The sequence below is a fragment of the Prosopis cineraria genome, unplaced genomic scaffold (genome assembly GCF_029017545.1).
Source record: "Prosopis cineraria cultivar Desert tree isolate PC_DT_omini unplaced genomic scaffold, ASM2901754v1 PC1, whole genome shotgun sequence".
Classification (NCBI taxonomy): domain Eukaryota; kingdom Viridiplantae; phylum Streptophyta; class Magnoliopsida; order Fabales; family Fabaceae; genus Prosopis; species Prosopis cineraria.
The window spans coordinates 39,836,721-39,855,686 of NW_026555332.1; the positions used below are offsets into that span (position 1 = coordinate 39,836,721).

The following is an 18,966-nucleotide window of genomic DNA, read 5'->3' on the forward strand; positions in this document are numbered from 1 at the left end:
TTATTTTAAAATTAATTTAATATAATTTAATAAATATTAGTGTACAATATAAAATTTATGATATTTTTTTATTTTTTTCATAATTACTATGTTTGCGTATTTATAAAAGATGAATCATGTTTTTAACTAAGATTTAAATTTTCTTACTAGACTTCTAAATGTATGTTGTTTAATTTTTAAAAGATTATGAGAATTTTAATTTTTTTAATTTCAGAATATTTTAATTAATTTATAGTGTTTAATTTTATTTTAATTTTTTCAGAATAAGGCTTATGGACCCGGCCATGAGTTTTTCAAATAAAAGCCAAGTCTCAAAAAAGGAGTGAAAAATGAAAAATCAGATTTAAGGGCTTAAGTTCTTATAACCTGCTGGTTTTCAAACTCTATAATTATTGGTCAACGATCTCTATTCACTTGTGACCTTTATCAACAATATTGACCATTAATCAACAATCTAAACAAAAGTCAAAAGCAAAAATATGTGCCATTTTACTTGTGAAATTAAATTACAATCAAATCTCAATAATTTGAGAATATTTAACAAATTTGTAAGATTTAGTTAAAATAAATTCCTCGTTCAAAAATTCAAACTTAGATGTAATTTTTCTATTTTTAAAACCCAACAAAAGTTTTTTTAAAAAACCCAAAATTCTTTCAATCTCGTCCCTCTTTTTGACCAAAAAAAAAATCTCTGTCGAGATTCTGATTTTTGACAAACGACATGTAATATTAAAAAAAAAAAAGAGCAAAATCCAAAACTTCTACATGATACGGGCCTGCAGGACAACCTTAGATCAAGGTAATGACTAGATTTTGGTAAAAGGGCGATCCAAAATCCGACTCAAGAATTGGGAAATATTTAATGGGCTAACTTGAAAAATTTTGAAATTTTTGAAGTCACACTTAAAATAAATTTGGGTCAAACTTGATCGGTCTTGCATTTAACCTGAATACAAGATTTAGTATTTTGTTTTTATAAAATGTATGTTAAATATTTATTAATTCCTTAGTATTTAACTTCACTTTATACTAAAACATTATATTTATATTAGAGTAATTTTAAAAAATTAAAAAGATCCATATTGCTATATTTTTAAATATTTTTTATTTATAAAATATCATAAATAATATTTAAAATATATTTTAATATTTATTTTTAAACTTTAAGATTCATAATTTTTCTTAAAAAAATTAGTCTTCGCTTTGTTTTATGTAAAAGTATAACGTATATTTTTTGTAATAATAAAAATAATAACTATCAATGGTGAAGCTAGGACCTTGAAGTAGTGGGAGCAAGGTTTTTTTTATTAGGTTGAAATTTAATATATTTACATAAATATTACTCTCTCAATTAGGGGTGGATATTGAAAAATATAAGGCTTTTTAGTTTTTAAGGGTGTAATTAATGTGTTTTTTTAATTTTCTTAATAAATAAATCACTTTATATTTATTTTTAAGAGAAGCACCTTATTAAATGATATTATTTATGAAAAATTGTGTTAATTGAAAGATAATTAACTAATTTATTGGGGTGAGATTTGGTTAAAAATACTTTATATTTTTGAATGGATGGAGTAAAATTATTATACATGTGTGCAATAACTGAATAAATTATATCTTTCTAACTTTTCATTCTTGCAAATATTCTAAATTAATTATCTAAAAAATTTGATTCATAAGACTTGGATAACTTTTTGTTTTGTACAGAGATTTAGATAACTAATATAAATATAAAACAATATTATTGCTCTTGTTTGATTAATTGAGAGCACTATTCTAATGACTTGCACACGCAAACACATTAGATATTAAGCTTACTTATAGCATTTTGTTTATAACACTGTCATTACCATTTTCTCCTTCTCCTTCCCAATCCCACGTTACCACCCAATCACTCTTTGCTTCATCCAGTGGGTGCATATCAAGATATGAGAGGGCTACAGTGAAAGTCATGTAAAAGTATGCATTTGATTTTAGATTTGAGGGGGGCATTTGCCCAGATCAATGTGGCTCCGCCACTGATTACTATTTATTGCAAAAATTAAAATTGACTTAAAAAAGTGAAAATTAAGATTTAATTGTTTGAGTATTTAAAGCGGCTCAAAAGTTAAGACTTAACTATGTGAGCTTTTTTTAATACAATAAGACCAATTTCACATACCCAAATTACCAACTCTATCCATAATAAAGGCACTGAAGGGAGACAAATTTGTTGCCTCCAAATTTAAAATCCTGTCAACTGGATCCAAACCAACAAAAAATGTGGATGCTAAAAAGTCAGTATGAATATTGATTTGATTAGATAAAATTATATTACGTATATAAGATTAAGTATTTAGGTCTTATTATTTAAAAAGTTTTCTTCTGATGAATATTCTCTCAACTAGATAAAATATATTTTGAGCCTTATTTAAACATATAATGTACGGACACGTTAGTTCATTATGTGCACGACAAAGATATCGACTCTATTAGGATGACTGATTTCCCCAGCAAGATGCAAAAATCTTTTATGGTTTGAGATGTATATTGCATTTGTATAGCTAGCTTAATAATGATAAAATTATTTACCATGGATCGGAGTATACTTCACAGAAGGGTAAATACAATTACTACGTTTAGTACCGTTTTGAATATTAAATAAATGATTTGGCAAAAAAAAGAAGAAGGAAATATTAAATAAATGAAAGATACAAGTATTTTCTTTCCTTGTAGGTTTTTTTTTCCTTAAACAAAAGTTTAAATGAGTTGAGTTTCAAAACTTATCAAAATGAAGACATATTTTTATGTAAAGATATTTATCAACAAGGTTCACATATGCACGATAGGATTTAATCCTACACTCTCTCGAATTATGAATTAAATTTTTACTCTAAAGTCTAAAATAAAAACCATGCTGGCATATAGCATTGCACTTTAGCCATATAGCATCAGTATTGACCTGTTCTCCAACTCACAAGTTGCTGTTATCAAGTGTCATGTGTTAACCACGGAATTAGAGACCTACTTTCTTCTTCTTCTTCTTCTTTCTTCTTTTATTGTGACGTTATATTTTTGAATTTTGTGTTTGCATATACTCTTTCTGTTCAAAAAATATAATATATGTTTTGAGAAATTGAATGTTAAAAAATAAAAATTATTTTTAATTTTTTAAGGTATAATAATTGTCCATTTTTTAAAAGTAACACTATTGATAATGACTTTATATTTATTATATGGTATTTAATATGATTAAATATAAAAAAATAGGATTAGTTTAAAAATAGGATACTATTTTATTGAGAGGTGAGATTTGATTAAAAATACTTTATATTTTTAAATGGAGGGTATAAACTATCAAGCATGATTCATTTGGATTTAAATTTTTTATAATTAGAATTGGTGAATTTTTATAAAGTTTTTTTTTAAAAAGGGAGAGACGATTTTATATTTTATAAAAATAATAAAATAATTGAAAATATTAAAAAAGAAAAAGAAGAAGCAAAGTTCACTTAAAGGATTTCCTGTCACTCGGAGAGCCTTATTTAACACTGTACTGCCTCTATCCTTTGCCATTCAGTGTGAAATGAACAAGATGCCCCGAACAACACCTTTTGAAAGCAGTATATGGACCATAATTTCCACCCAATGACAGTCTTTACGTGCTGAGCTGTAATCATTGTACTGAACTTTGAATTGTGGGGCAGACATAAGCAGATTTCAACTTGGCAGGACAAGGACCAGTCTCATCATGCTTTCTCCCAATTACTCGCTCTTTTGATTCCTCTCCTTCTCTTTTCTTTCTCTCCCAACCCGTCTCTCTTCTTCTGTGACCCCAACACTTGTGTTTCTTGTTCTTTCTCATGGCATCTTCTTCTCAGTTTTCTGGTATACAGTATGACGTCTTTATCAGCTTCAGAGGCACAGACACACGCCATGGTTTTCTTAGCCATTTGAGAAAGGAATTGCGGCAGAAGCAAATTGATGCCTATGTGGATGACAGACTCGAAAGAGGGGATAAAATATCACCGGCACTTCTAAGAGCCATCAAAGAATCACTTATTTCATTGATCATATTTTCAAAGGATTATGCTTCTTCAAAGTGGTGCTTAGAAGAGCTGGTGCAGATTATTGAACGTATGGAGAGCCAGAAACAGATTGTAATTCCTGTTTTCTATAACACAGATCCCTCAGATGTCAGGCATCAAAAAGGGTCATATGGAGATGCTTTAGCCAAACATGATAAATATTACAAGGAAAAGGTGCCAACTTGGAAATCAGCTTTGAATAAAGCTGCTAACTTATCCGGATTTCATTATTCATCGAATTCAGGGTATGTTATTTTTTCCCCTCCCAATACTTTTCTTGATTAATTTATCCGGGTTTCATTATTCATCATAATCTTTTTATATTCCTGTGAGTATAGGGACGAGGCTGAGCTTATAGAAGAGATTGCCAAATCTTTGTCAACAAGGTTGAATATTATGTACCAAAGTGACTTCACAGACCTTGTTGGAATTGATGAAAGAATTGCAGATTTAGAATCACTGATGGACCAAGGATCAAAAGATGTTCGTGTCATTGGAATTTGGGGCATGGGCGGTCTTGGTAAGACAACCATTGCCGCTTTAGTATTTAATCGATTTTGTAATGAATTTGAAGGACATTGTTTTTTAGCCAATGTGAGAGAAGAATCAAAGAATCATGGAATTATTTATTTGAAGAATAAGATGTTTTCCATGCTACTCAAGGAAAATGATTTGCATATTGGTACACCAAATGGAATGCCCCCTTATGTCAAGAGAAGGCTACTTCGAAAAAGGGTTCTTGTTGTTCTTGATGATATTAGTGATTCAGACCAGCTAGGAAATTTAGTGGGAGCACTTGAATGTTTTGGACTTGGAAGTAGAATCATTATAACAACTAGAGATAAGCAAGTGCTTGTTAAAAATGTTGATAAAATATATGAGGTTAAGCCTTTGGTTTTTGATGATGCTGCTCGACTTTTTATGTTAAATGCCTTTGAGAATAATGATGATCTGGACATGGAGTGGATTGAACTAACAAGGAAGTTTATTAGTTATGCTAAAGGCATTCCATTAGCTCTAAAAGTTTTAGGTCCTTCCTTTATGGTAAAAGCAAGGAAGAGTGGGAAAGCCAACTTGAGAAGCTCAACAAAATGCCACACACAAAAGTTCAACATGTGATGAGACTGAGCTATGATGATCTAGATAGAGAAGAGAAGAACATTTTCTTATATATTGCATGTTTTCTCAAAGGATATGAATCACAACAAATTATAGTTTTGCTAAATTTTTGTGGTTTCTCAACCATCATTGGATTAAGGGTCCTTCGAGACAAAGCTCTAATAACTGAAGTATCAAATTCCAGAAAATCAGTTATATTGATGCATGATTTGATCCAAGAAATGGGTTGGGAAATAGTTCGTGAAGAATCCATTGACGATCCTGGAAAACGTAGTCGATTATGGAATGCTAATGATATTTATCAAGTATTAGAGCGTAACACGGTGGGAATCACAACTGTATAACTGCATTCATTCGATTTTTTTCTCTTGGTTTTATTCCATTTACTAGCTACTTTTGGTTTGCAGGGCACTGAAGCCATTCAAAGCATTACTTTGAATGTGGCAAAAATTGAACGGCTCTGCTTAACTCCTCAAGTCTTTGCTAAGATGTCAGAGCTAAAGTTTCTCAAGTTTTCCCAATATGATTTTCATGAACAAATCCTCCATCTTCCCCAAGGCCTTGAATCTCTGCCAAATGAACTGAGATTTTTTGAGTGGGTTTGTTATCCTTTAAAATCCTTGCCTTCATCATTCTGTCCTAATAGTCTCGTTGAACTTAAAATGACTTGGAGTCGTGTGGAAAAGCTTTGGAATGGGGTTTTGGTACGTATCTATCTATATCATCATTGATAAACATGGCGTTTTTTTCTGGTTCGTTTTTGTGTCTCTTGTTGTTATAAATGGTGCAATTGCAGGATCTTGTAAGTTTAAAGAAAATTGACCTCAGTAACTCAGAGAATCTATTGGAACTCCCAGATTTTTCTATGGCGAAAAACCTTGAAGAAGTAGAACTCTCCAGCTGCAAGAGCTTGCGTAAGGTTCATCCTTCTATTTTAACCATCCACAAGCTTGTGAAATTGAACCTATCATACTGCAAATCACTTACCATCCTTAGAGGTGATGTCCATTTAAGATCCCTAAGTAATCTTTCTCTTAGTCAATGCTCAAGGCTCAAGCAATTCTCAGTGACATCGGAGAATATGAAGAACTTAAATTTGACAGGCACATCTATCAATGAATTGCCCTCGTCTATGAGGCTTCTAAACAAACTTGAAACATTATACTTAGATCACTGTAAAAATCTGAAGAATCTGCCAAGCAAGTTCTCTAACCTGAGTTCTCTCAGAGAACTTCGGATCATTGGTTGCATGCAGCTTGATGCATCGAATCTACACTTCCTACTTGAAGGCTCGTGGTTCCTAGAAACATTTTTACTGCATGATTGTTGTAATTTATATGAACTGCCCGACAATACCAGATTCTTATCCTCATTGCGGCATTTATCACTACATGAATCGGATATTGTGAAGTTGCCTGCAAGCATCAAGCACCTCCCACTACGTGAAAAGCTTGACTTGAGTAATTGCAGGAGCCTTCGGTCTTTGCCTGAACTTCCACCATCCATTAAAGAATTATATGCCACCAATTGCAGTTCCCTGCAGAGAGTAATGTTTTCTTCCATAGCTGTTAATCAACTGAAAGAAAAAATAAGAGTTGGCACAAGATTCCAGAATTGTGTAAAATTGGATGAACATTCGCTCAGAGCTATAGCAGGACATTCTCACGTCAACATAAAGAGATTGGCATATGAACATTTAACAACTCTAGGAAAAAGCAACATTCTAGGTGGTCCAGTTGACGTTATTTACCCAGGAAGTAACGTTCCAGAGTGGTTCATGAACAGGACAAGGCAGTCTTCAGTAACTATTGACTTATCTTCTTCTGCTTCGCCTTCCGATTTGGTGGGTTTCATATTTTGTGCGGTTGTTTCTTCGTTTCCATCAAATGACAAGAACTTCATTGGATGCGATTGCTACATGGACATAAATGGTGAAAGGGACATGAATATGGGTGCATGGACTAGCATACACGCTTGTGAATTTATGGCTGATCATGTATGTATATGGTATGATGAACGATGTTGTATGAAGAGCATGGAAGCAGAAGAAAGGAATAATCTGAAAATCTTGTTTGAGTTCTTTGCTCAGACTGGAAATACTTGGGAGAAGAAAAGGGATATTGTGATAAAAGGGTGTGGAATCTGCCCAGTATATGACTCAGAATATCACGCCTTCATTGAAAACCTGGAGTTAAAGTCACAACTAAGAGCATTTGAAGAGGATGTCAGAGGAAGCTTTGATGAGAAGAAAGTTGAATCCAATGAATATATCTTTCCACCATTTCCGAGAGGAACTTGGGAGAAAGCAACACAGGGCTTGAAAGATCTCATCAACCTGTGAGCGTGACTGCTTTAAATTAAAGGTATCAATTAGAGGCTACCTGGAAAACAGTTATATGATGTTTATCATTTCTTTCTGTGAAATTTTTCTGTTGCAGATGATGTCATTCCATTCTGCGTTAGTACATTCTTCATGTACTGCATAAATCATTCCCTTGTGCTGTGGCTTTTACGTCTCTTTATTCACATCAATTTGAAGAAGCACTTCACTCATATATCAGTCGAGATTAGAATTAATTTGAACAAGAGACCAAAGTCAGTCTCTGATAAAAATAACAATGAATGTTTTGTTATTCTCTAAGACACATAACTCCGCTCTAACAACTATAAAAAATTATCTGAATGTTGATTTTCATGAATCAACGTAACACATTTGGCAAGGTGTGAATTTAAGCATGCCAATACATCCGGGCATTAGTTTGTCTGTTCCTAATTAGCGCATATCTTCTTGGCTCCGTAAATGTCCATATCTGGGTTGCTTCATTTTTTTGAACAAGCCTGTCTGTAGGAGAGCCACCTCGAAGTTCTGAACTATTTAAGGTGCGCATAAAGTGTGTTTATGAGGTGGAAGACCCCCTTCTTTTTTGTTGGTTAAATGCTGCTTTTCAACAGAAAAGCTTTTAGGGGTTTTTTAAAATCCAGTTAGAGAGAGATAGAAATAGAAATTTAGTGGGTTTTGTTTATTGGATTTAAATCCTTTAAAAATGAAATTCGTAAATTTATGTGAAGTTTGTCTTTTTAAGGAAGAAATGGAAGATTTTATATTTTGTAAAAAATAATAAAATGAGAAACAATACTAAAAATGAAAAACTTCACATGAATTCACAGATTTTAACTTTAAAGGATTAAATCCCTGTTTATTCAAGTAAAGATGTAACATTGGAAATTAACTCCCTGATTTATTGAGTTATTAAGGGGTAATTAAGTAAATTTTAGGTGAATTTAGGTTTGTTGATAGTTAGAGATGGGTAATAGACATTTTGAGTTTTGATTGTGGCCTTGAGATCGGGTTTGGAGTGAAATTGAACCATTTGGACCCAATTGATGAACAAAAGTTTGGACTGCCTTTCCTGTGCTATCTGCCATAGTAGATGGCTAGTGCGCTGTGGCAAATGGCCAATTTCTAGAATAATAAAGTGAGTCTGTGCTTGTGAAAATAGAAGGAAAATGGAGATTTGAGAGACAGGTCGAGGAGCACAATTCAAGCTTTGCTAGGGCACGGTGTTGTGGGACTTTTAGGAGATTCTAGGGCTCCTAATCACTAAGGTAAGTCTTCCTTGCCATTTCTCTTTTTCTCCACTCCATTTTTAAGTTAGGGTTTGCTTTGAGAGTGTGGATTTTTGACCTATAGAGCTATGAGGCTAAACCCCTTAACTTAAATGGGGTTAATAGGAGTTGTTTGAGCTATTTAAACTTAGATTTGAAGACTTGAAGCGTCCTTGAGCTTGGGTTCATAATTATGGATGAAAATTGCATTTATTATGGTTGTTGGGAGTGGTTAATAGCCATTAATATGGACTATTGAGTTTAATAAAGTTATTTGGAATTAATAGAAGCTAATATGCCTAATGGGTGTAAGTAAATACTATTGGTTGTGAATTTTGGATAGTCAAAGTGTTGGAAAATTGGGAGTGAAAAGCATGTTTATGATGATATTAATAGTATTTGGCATAATTAATTGTAAATTAATTGTTTTTGACATTGTTTGGACTTGAGATTAGCCTTGAAGCTAATTGTGTTTAAGGGATAAATATTTGCCCTCTCAAAAGTTTGAGGTAACTGGAGAAAATTTAGTTTATGCATTTGTTTGTTAGTTGATTGTAGAGTTTTGTAAATATATTTTTGGTGTGAAATTAAGTTTATAATTGCTGCAATATGGTGCATGTTTTTGAAAGAATGAATGCAAGCATGGAATTGAAATTGTTGATTGATGTGATTTTTGAGTAAAATGTGATTCAATGGGGTTGTATGCTAAAGAGCTTTGATGATTAGAATAATTTCTAACAATGTAAAGTATGTATGTGAGTTAAGAATTTTTTTCATGAATTGAAAGTTGATGATGATTATGATTGTGAAAGAGGACATGAAGATGAAATTAAGGTTTGTAGCATGTATATGCTTCGAGCATGATGTGATGTTGATTTCATATCATTTGAAATAATGAGTATGTCAAATTATATTGTGAAATATGGTAAATTGAGTTTGAGCATGATGGCATGAAATAGTGACATGCTTTATGTGTGTAAGCATATTTATTACATGATCATGATTGGCGGAAGTTTGCCTAAGGAGAAAAGTAGATATAAATTCAAGTGGCATGGCTACCTTACAGAAGGTTAGCTTTGTCCCATTGTTTGTTGAAAGACAATTCCATTGTTTCTCTAGGGACTTGAATCTAGCTTGCTCTACTTGTTCCCCAAGGTAGTTAGCATAAGGTTAACAACACCCCATAGATTTAAGAATGGGAAAAATCATGGCCTGAGAGTAGGTGTAGTGATTTTTGGCTAAGTTGCTCTTACGAGTTGTAAGCTTGGGCAATCTATTCACATAGCGGACCCCTATTTAATTTAATAGTCCATAATTTTAGTTGGAGGTAACAAGAGAATATGAAGAGGTATTGATTATGCATATCATTATTATTAGTCATATGGTTGGTAAATTTGTGACTGTGGAATCTTATATTGAGAATGGTTACGAGCATGTTTCCCTTGAGATTTTATGATTGTATTATGTGACATTTGTATAACTATGATTAATTAACTTGCATTTGTATAGATTAGATGTACCTTAATTACTGAATAATTATACTCACCCCTCTTGTTAATATTTTACAGGCACTAGCTTAGGACAAGATAATGAGAAAGCACCTGAGGCCTCTTTTACTTTGTTTCATATATGTGTATTTAAATGTGATATTGCCAATTAGTTGCCTATTTTGATTTGGTGCTTGCACCATTTACATGATTATCTGGGAAGTTGTAATTTGGGCCTTAGATTATGTATTATGTGTTGGTGAATTTGGTTAGAGTCAAAATATTGGTGCAAGTGTGATAGGGTTTATATGGACATTTGTAATTAAATTATATTCCAAAACAATGCAAATTACCTCTCCCTATTGTTTTGGTATCAAGGGGTTAAGAATTGAAAGTGCGATATGTGCAAGATATGATTATTGTGGTGTTTTACACAGGTAGTGCTAAATCTATTGAGTGTGGTGTATGTGTTTAAATGAGCTTTTGTCACTTGGGTTGTGGTTAGAGACACTTTGAGTTATTGTTAAGCGTGAAAAGTGGTTTTACATGCATTTGGGTGTCTATCTTTTTTGTATGAGTTAATTTAGGGTTGCAACTAATGCCATTAGCTAGCTGATGAAAAGAGTTTTCTATGGATACTTAGATTGTCTCGATTGAACGTTGGATAGAGATTTGGGGCATGTTGAAAGTTGGCCTTTGAATTTGTCAATTGACAGCAAGAGGTTGTCTAATTTTGTGCAATGTGCCGTGGTGCATGACACAATAAGGGTTTGTTATAGGAGATAGTTCGTTGCTCGTGGAGGATGCCTCAATATGTGGGTTTTGGATGTTTTCAACCTATTTTCAAATGTTTTAAGTACTATAATTTATATTAGTTTTATTTGATTTTGAAAATGTTTTAACTAATAAAACTTGAGATCCCATACTTATAATTATTATTATGTTTAAACTTGATTTTGTTTAAGTAATCAAAATAATAAGAGTGATTTTATAGGAAGAGAGATAGAAATAAAGTTTCAGTGAGTTTCACTTATTAAGTGAGACTTTACAAGCTTTTATTTCAATTTCATTCCACTTAAATTATTTTGGAGTTGGCTTCTCTCTTTCTATCTTTTACACCCTTGAATCTCAACTATTAAAATTGAGATCTTAGGAGTGAGAAGACAAGAAGAGAGAAGTCAACTCCAACTATTCTAACCAAAAGAGAATTTTAATTGGGGCATTTTTTTTTTGGCAAGTCTGACTTTATTCATAAATCCATGTTAGTAAATGAGAGATATGCATGCTACTTTTCAACACAAGTAACAATTAAAGATTATGATAGGTTGTCAATGAGTGTTGATCTTAAAAGAAGGGGCTATGGTCACTTAAGCACAATGTTTTGAGTTCGACTTTATGTAAATACAAAAAATGTGTTGAAGAAAGCTATTGGCCCACAATGCTTGAATCTGTCCTAATCAAATAGCCACACACACACACACAAGGTGCAACCATTAGTCTGTTTGAGAAAACACCAATAAGGGCAAAAAAAAAAAAACAGAGAGAGAGAGAGAGAGAGAGAGAACATGATTACATTATTCTTCATGTACATTAAGGTTGATCAATTAATTTGCCGGGCGATTAGATGGAATAGCCAGTAAAGGATTAGATCTAACCATTGATAGGTCAAATTTCTTAGTCATGTCCAATTCATCAGAAGATATGCCATTGGGAAGTTCCCAACTAAAGCAATGCACCAATTGAGCCACAACAAACTTAGCCGTTGTTAGACCCAATAGCATGCCAGGACATCTTCTTCGACCAGACCCAAAGTTCAAGACAAACACCAATAAGATATGTCCTTGAAGGTCTATCTTGCAATCCATGAACCTTTCTGGATAAAACACTTCCACATCATCAGACCATACCTTAGTATCTCTTCCAGTAGCCCATACATTAACTATGATTCGTGAATTCTTCCTTATGTAATACCCATTGATTGTGTTACTAGTAATGGTACAACAGGATATAGCCTCATAGTCTCTTTAATATGTCCAAGTAAGTCAGCCTTGGCAAATCAACCTCTTCGACCAGTTTTCTATTTCCTATTACGTTTTCCAGTTCATGTTGGAGCTGTTTCATCACCCTTGTATTCCTCAAGAGTTCTGAGAATGCCCATAAAGTGACAGTAGTAGAGTCCACTGCACCAGCAATCATATCCAGAAGGATGGCTTTGATGTTGGATCCATTGAGGACGTGGCTTTGCTGATCATCTTGAGAAACCGTGGAAGAGATAGAGCAATATGTTCACAAAATCATTAGTCTGTCGCCTTTTTTGGCCATCAAGTGCCTCTTCGTGCTCCTTTATGATCGTTCCTAACATCTTATCAAGTTCTTCGTCGTGTTTCATTAAGCGTGCTGTCAACCCCTGAATCAAAATTTGTTACATAGTTTTGATGTTTGTTACTAAAAATTAATTCATGTACAATACTTAAACTATCACTAATTCAAATTTTATGTTCCCTTTGGTTAAGAGAAAAAGCGTGCTATTTACATAGACAGCTGGAGGGATTGAGGTTTGTGCAACACATACGTTATTGCATCTCCACATAGTGATGTAGACCATTGAAACATTATTAGCAACATGTGGGAACAAAGTTCATCATTTTATATAAAGTAATATAATTAGCGGCTTGTTAAATTTGAGTCAGAAATGTGTGTGTGTGTTTTATAGTAAATAGCTTGGTGAGTAGAGTTGAGAATAAGGGCCGGACCTGAAAGGTCGGGCTTGAAAGTCCTATTTAAATAAGGGTTCGAGCTTTGAAAATAATTTTTTTTAAAGTAATCGAGCTTGAGGGCTTGACCCTGATAAGCCCTGTAAAATAGAGCTCGAGCCCGGGTAGCCCTTCAAGTCCTGTTATATTATTATTATTATTATTTTTTTAGTGAAACACATGTTTGAAGTCAATGATCTGCTCACCTGATCCTACACACATTATGTTATTATTAATTTTAATTTATTCTAAAATTAATTTAATAAATATCAGTGTATAGTATAAAATTTATGATTTTTTTTATTTTTTTATAATTATTATATTTGTGTATTTATAAAAAAATCAACTGTTTTAATCAAGATTTAAATTTTATTACTAAACTTCTAAATGTATATTATTTAATTTCTAAATAATTATGAAGATTTTAATTTTTTTAATTTTAGAATATTTTAATTAATTTATAATGTTTAATTTTATTTTAATTTTTTTATTTTTTGAAAAAGGGCTTGTGGGCCCGATCTTGAGCCTTGAGTATAAGGGCCGGGTTTGAAAAATGAGATTTAAAATAAAAAATCAAGCTTTAGGGTTTATAAAAGCCAGGCCCTTAAAGGCCGGGTCTGCCCGTATTCCCAACTCTATTGGTGTGGGATCTAACTTTTTAGGCAATATTTGGTAGGTAAAAAAATATTTTCTATATAAAAAAAAGAGAGAGAAATACACGTATCACTTTTTTATATAAATATATTTCTCATTTCTTTTTTAGGATATGTTTTTTCGTATACCAAATGTTACTTTATATTTTATAGCTCCACCTAGAAAGAAATCACTTGTATATAGATGGAAACCATATAAAGCTCTGTTACTAATAAAAATGAAATCCTTGAGTTAGATCGAGATCTGCATATAAACCAAGTGGCCTACTATATTTTTGTGGCAAAAGGGGACACATCGAATTATTGAATAAACACAAAGAGGGAAAAAAACTAGAAGGTAGGTTATAGGTGATTGTGGTACCTGAATATCAAATAAGCGTAGCAAAGGCACGTAGTCTTGGACATGGAAGGCTCCGGCCAACCTCATGGCTTCATGAACAAAGACCCTTCAAATCAAATCTATCGTCCCTCTTCTGTCCCAATATCATTCTATACATTATGTCCTGTATGACTTCCCCCACCCTCTCACTCAGATTCACGACCTCACGCGCCGCCGCCGATTTTCCAATTGACCCCACCTACTCTCCCACCTATCAGCCGAAACATCTCCACTTTTGACGCAATAAGAAGCTGAAAAGCAGAGTTTCTTCACCATACTACACAAAACCAAGCCCGACGAGCCGCAAAACACGTGTTCCGATACTTGAGTTCTTGGGCGGCTTGCGAAAACGGTGTCGTATGTCTTGAGGATAAGCTCGGCAGCTTCAGGGGAAGATATGACAACATTAGGGACCTGCCCTAGTCGCAGGGACATGATGGGTCCATAGTGTTTGGCCAGAGACTGGAGGGATCGGTGGGGGAAGGTACCCAACATGTGGAGGTTGTTTCTGGTCATCCTCATGAGTTAGTTTAAGATAGGATAGGGATAACAGCATAGCTGATAGAAGAAAGACGGATGCAAGAAGGAGAATAGGAGGAGGGGGTAGAATTGAAGGCAACATGTTTAGAGTGTTTGTATGATTGTATCGATCAGAATGTGTTCTTCAGTGCCTTGCATATCTTTGCCTCTTGGGACACACACACACACACACAAAACGTTCACCATATGGTAATTGATGAATGAAAGTTGTAATTCAAGTATGATTAATTACCGAGGTTCTTTTCCCTCGCTTTCTTAGTTTAAACGTTCACCATATGGTAATGGAATTTCCTATTTTTAACAAAAGAAAAAATTGCAAAAGTTGCGAGCTATATGAAGTGTTCCCTATATTCATGGTAATTGAATGAAGAATTATAAACGTGAACATATGATCCAATCATGATAAGATCACAACGTTTTTAAACTATGATTATTATCAACATAACAAAAAAATTTACTATTAGCTCATCATCATCATCATCTTTTTCCCATTCATTTTACTTTTAATTGATAACGTAAGTACAAAGAAACCCTCAATATCAATATAAAATATAAAATATTGAACAGGCACAATTTATAGGTCATTAATAACAACTCTTGTGAACACCCAATTTTATCCAGGCCCTCGTAAAAAAAACTGAATAAACAAAAATAATTGATAACTTTTTTAATAAATTAATAAAAAGAACAAAATAAAAATTAATAAATAAAAAAATGAAATGAAAAAAATCCTGAAATTTGTATTTTAATATGAGTCTTCAATTAGGGAAATAAAATAAAGATCCAATGTCTAAAATTATGCCTCGATTTAAAATAGTAAAAGTTAAATAAAATTAATAACAAATTGTGATTTGATGGGATTCAAACATAAGATGGAAGCCCTAATTATCATTAATAAAAAGGTGAAGATCAAGAGAATGGGGGTAGAGAAAAAAGGCAGAAAAAAAGAGAGAGAGAATAGAATTTGAGAAGACAAAGGGAAGATTTTGCTTGATATAGGTAGAGATAATCATTTTCTCTCTTGCATGATAATATGGGGTGAGGAAAAGGAAGAAATGCTTTATAGAGTAAAGCTTCTTTTTTTTTTTTCCTTCTTGAATTTCGATACATTCTCAAAAATCACAAATTCTCTTATTTTGTGAATTTATAGAAATGAAGTCCGCATATATATTTTTGCTTCATTCTTTTTGCTTTTTTTTTTTAATCTTTCACACCTTATTATTATGTGAGACACCCTAAGGAAGCCGACACCCTTGTAACCGTGGTTCATATGTGAGTCTCAATGTTAGCAGCTAAAGGGAGTTCAGACGTGATCATTCATTTCTTTCATTTACTTTTGGTGTGTTATGTCTCTTTTTGCCATTTTTTTTTTCTTTTCGCTTTTGTTCTTCCTTGTATTTCATTCCCCAAAAACATGATATCTCCTTTACACATGTATGGGAGCGCGTCTATTGGTGAAGCCTTTTATTTTCTTTTTCTCCTTTTATTCCTTTTAATTTCTTTTCATTGGCATCCGATTTATACACAATCGTGGAAAGATATAAAAGCACATGTACAGTTTTTAAGCACACATGAACACATACACTCAAGCACATGTTTTGGCTTGTTATTTCTTGTGCATAATAAAGTGGAGATAATTGGAATAATCACCTAAGTTGCTACAAGTGGTAAAACTCCAAAGGTTTGATCCCTTGTTTTTTTTAGAATTACCTATATTATTATACACTCCTCTAACACACAATACACCAATACTTGATTTGAGACTTTTGTGTTTTTTTTAGTCATACCGTGTAAAATTTTTAGAGTCCCTATAGGTAATTAGTCGATTAGCATGTCGTGTGTGGCAATGGGCTACCGCAAGCACACCAATCATGATACTTAATTGATTTGTTTTATCCATTTTTTTAAAAAAGAGCCTTTTTATAAATATAAATAGTTTGAAAAATAATTTCTATACCGTGTGAGATTTTAGAATCTCCACAAACATAAAAAGAATTAATTTTAATGTGAGATTTTGTGAATCTTCATAGAAATTTCAATATATTTTTTTAAAAAAATCTTTTCTCAAATAAGGGGATAAGTTTTTTTTTTTTCAAATTAAAAGATACCAATCCAATTAAAGACCTTTTTAAAAAATAAAAGTTTCTTTTCTAAAAAATACTAACAAACTGACAAACATTTGAATGACTTCAACATTCCAGCTGGAAAACAAATAGTAGATGGCGTACTTGACATATCTCTAGACGCAAGGGATGATCAAGACGACCACCTGAGGTCAATAGCGAAATTGCTTCGAGAGAATCAATGTGACATTCAGCATTCATGTCTTGATGTTGCTTACCAAGTAATCCCTGTTCAATGGCAAGAAGTTCAGCAGCCGTGGGAGGAAGGGAACCCAATTTCTGTTGAAAACCTATGACCCAATGCCCCTTGAGAGTTTCTAATGACTCCCCTACCGGAGGCTTGACCATGTTGTCTCACCGAACCATGAACTTCCAATCGAAGGCGCTCACTTGGTGGAGGGGTCCATTTGTCTTAGGGAAGTGAAATGCCTGGGAAAACTTGATGACAAAATTTTCCATTAACTACCATTTCCATGAGTTGGTTCCGAACACAATGAAAAACTCTTTCAACAATGTCATAACAACTCTGATCTCCAAGGCTTGTTCCAACATTTTTCTATTATTTCTTTTAACTTCACCCATATATTTCATTGATGAGTTCCATTCATCTTTACTTTTATTCCTTAATTATTTTTTTCACAAGTTTCAATACAGTTCAGATTTTAAAAAATAAGAATAATTTTTTAAATAAACTTATTAGAATTTATTATTTTTTGTGCATGAGAAAGAAAACCTTGTGATGGTCAGTAAATAATTAGGAAGGAAGTGGGAGCCATTGGACATGAGATCTTTAACTTCATTATCAATTATTCTTTCTAAGATGGATTCCTTAAAATGATTTTGTTTAAAGTAAGGAAAAATAAACACAAAAAGATAACTATGGTAAGTCTCCCTTGTGTGAAATTCGTATCATGTCAAAATTAAAAGATCACCATTGTGTGGCTATCTTTTTCTCTACTTTAAATGAAGTTAATTTAAGGATCCTAATTAATTTCCAAGCAATTATTTTCGTGAATAGCTGTGTTAGATGTGACATGGATGCCGCTTTAAGCTATTATACACACACATACCCACACACCCAACTCATTATGTTAGTGATATTAGTAGCGGCCGACCTAGAAAAATTAATTAGTGGAGAAAAACTTTATATATAATATAAATATTAATTTTCTTAAAGAAATATAATTATAATGATAAAATTTATCAAATTTAAATACTAAAGTAACAATTCAAACATTATATAACTATCATAATAATATAAAAATAAATTATATTCATATAAGCAAAATTCACTGTAAAAGTGATAGAATATGTATTAACTATTTAGAATCATATGCATTTAGTTCATCAAATAAAATATTAATTATTGATTTTGTACGGTAATGAAATTATTTTTTATACAATTTTCAATACAAACAATTAAAGAAAGTTATTTTATATTTTATTACTAGGTTCTATTTTAGTAAGAAATGTAATGTATGTTCAGAGAGAAGTCATGAAATGGAATCAATTTTTCATCTTGCGGATTGAAAAGTAATATTTTCTTAAGCGCATTATATCAAAATTTCTCCTTTTTAGTGGCCTATGACATAATTCCGCCCTTGCTTAGATTTCAATATTATTATAATTATTATCTATTTTTATAGAATATAAACTTAAATTTAAATTTAAATCCTTAAAGAGTTTGTAATAAAATAAAAATAAAAATAATTTATAAAAATAATTTGATAAATGAAATTAGGATAATCAATAATTTTTTATATAAGTATATTTTTAACTTTCTTATCTGTTTAAATTTTTAAATATAAAAGAAATTGAAGAATGGAAAGTTATTTTTTTGTAAATATATTTTCGAATGATAAAACATGGATAATTTTAAGAAACAAAATTTTCTTATCAGAATATATAATTTTGGTAAAAAAATAAAATATATTTGATTTTTTACATTTTAAAAAAACTCAGAAGAAAATAGCTTATCTTTTTTCAAATATATGTAATTCAAAGATAAAACTAAAATTAAATACCAATCTCATAATTTAAAAAAATAATATGACATGGTTTTTCCCTATTGCCTAATTGAAAAATACGAGGCAACATGTGAAAAATCGTTGCCTAAATAAAACTTATAATGCAACCGGACAAAAACTGTTGCCAATTTTTGAGGCAACTTATTAAAAACTGTTGTCTATTTGATAAATATGAGACAAAAATGTGAAAAACTGTCGCCTAAACCCTAATT

General features: G+C 32.1%; 2 pseudogenes; one reads left to right on the plus strand and one right to left on the minus strand.

The window, feature by feature from the left end:
* Positions 1-3,730: 3,730 nt before the first annotated feature.
* Positions 3,731-10,727, plus strand: LOC129295013 (disease resistance-like protein DSC1; annotated as a pseudogene).
* Positions 10,728-11,883: 1,156 nt separating this feature from the next.
* On the minus strand, positions 11,884-14,580 carry LOC129300735 (cytochrome P450 CYP736A12-like; annotated as a pseudogene).
* Between the last annotated feature and the right edge of the window lie 4,386 nt (positions 14,581-18,966).